This window comes from Arachis ipaensis, chromosome B10 (genome assembly GCF_000816755.2).
Source record: "Arachis ipaensis cultivar K30076 chromosome B10, Araip1.1, whole genome shotgun sequence".
Lineage (NCBI taxonomy): Eukaryota > Viridiplantae > Streptophyta > Magnoliopsida > Fabales > Fabaceae > Arachis > Arachis ipaensis.
In genome coordinates, this window is record NC_029794.2 from 135,206,848 (window position 1) to 135,207,630 (window position 783).

A 783-nucleotide genomic window follows, 5' to 3' on the forward strand; every position below is an offset into this window, starting at 1 on the left:
ACATTTGCACAGTTTAATTTAGGAGAGTAGATGAAAAAAATGAAGTTATCATCTCTTAATTGATTTAGGAGAGTTTCATTATCATTATGCATATGAAAAAATTTAAAAATTCCAATTAATTATTCCATACTCATTTTTCCGGATAGAATTTTCTCTCTAATGCTTTGCCCCTCTCATTTTATAGTTAGATGTACAAGTACAACAAAAACAAAATTTTTTTGGTATCATCTTAGAAAACTTTCCCAACTAATAATTTCTCTTTATATTTTTTTTGGTGACTAATAATTTCTCTTTATATATAGTTATATTTAAACACAATTTTTTTTTTCGTTTTTGCTTCTAATTCTTAAATCGGTTAATCCTAAACAGATTAATCCCAACTCCCAAACTTCTCTCACCTCAATCTTATATTCTTGAAACACAACCATATTTCTTCTCCTCCAAATTAAACTTCATATACTAGTATCCAGTTTAAAGTATAATTACCTAATGACTCCATTTTCATTTAATCTCCCCACACTATGTGTTTCTAATTTTGTTTCTAGTTATACAATACAGACCAAAACAATTGAAGACTCCTTTATACGATCTACACTGCAGAAAGCAATCTTTTAGCACTCACCATACAATATATCACGCCACAAGGATGAATAATATTTTGAATTCAACTCTCAAAATAAATTATTTTCAAAAAAATAATTGACAAATTAATTCCTAATTTTTTTTTAAAAAAATCAAATAAATTAATTAAAAATATATAATGTTACTTTTATTTTTTACAAG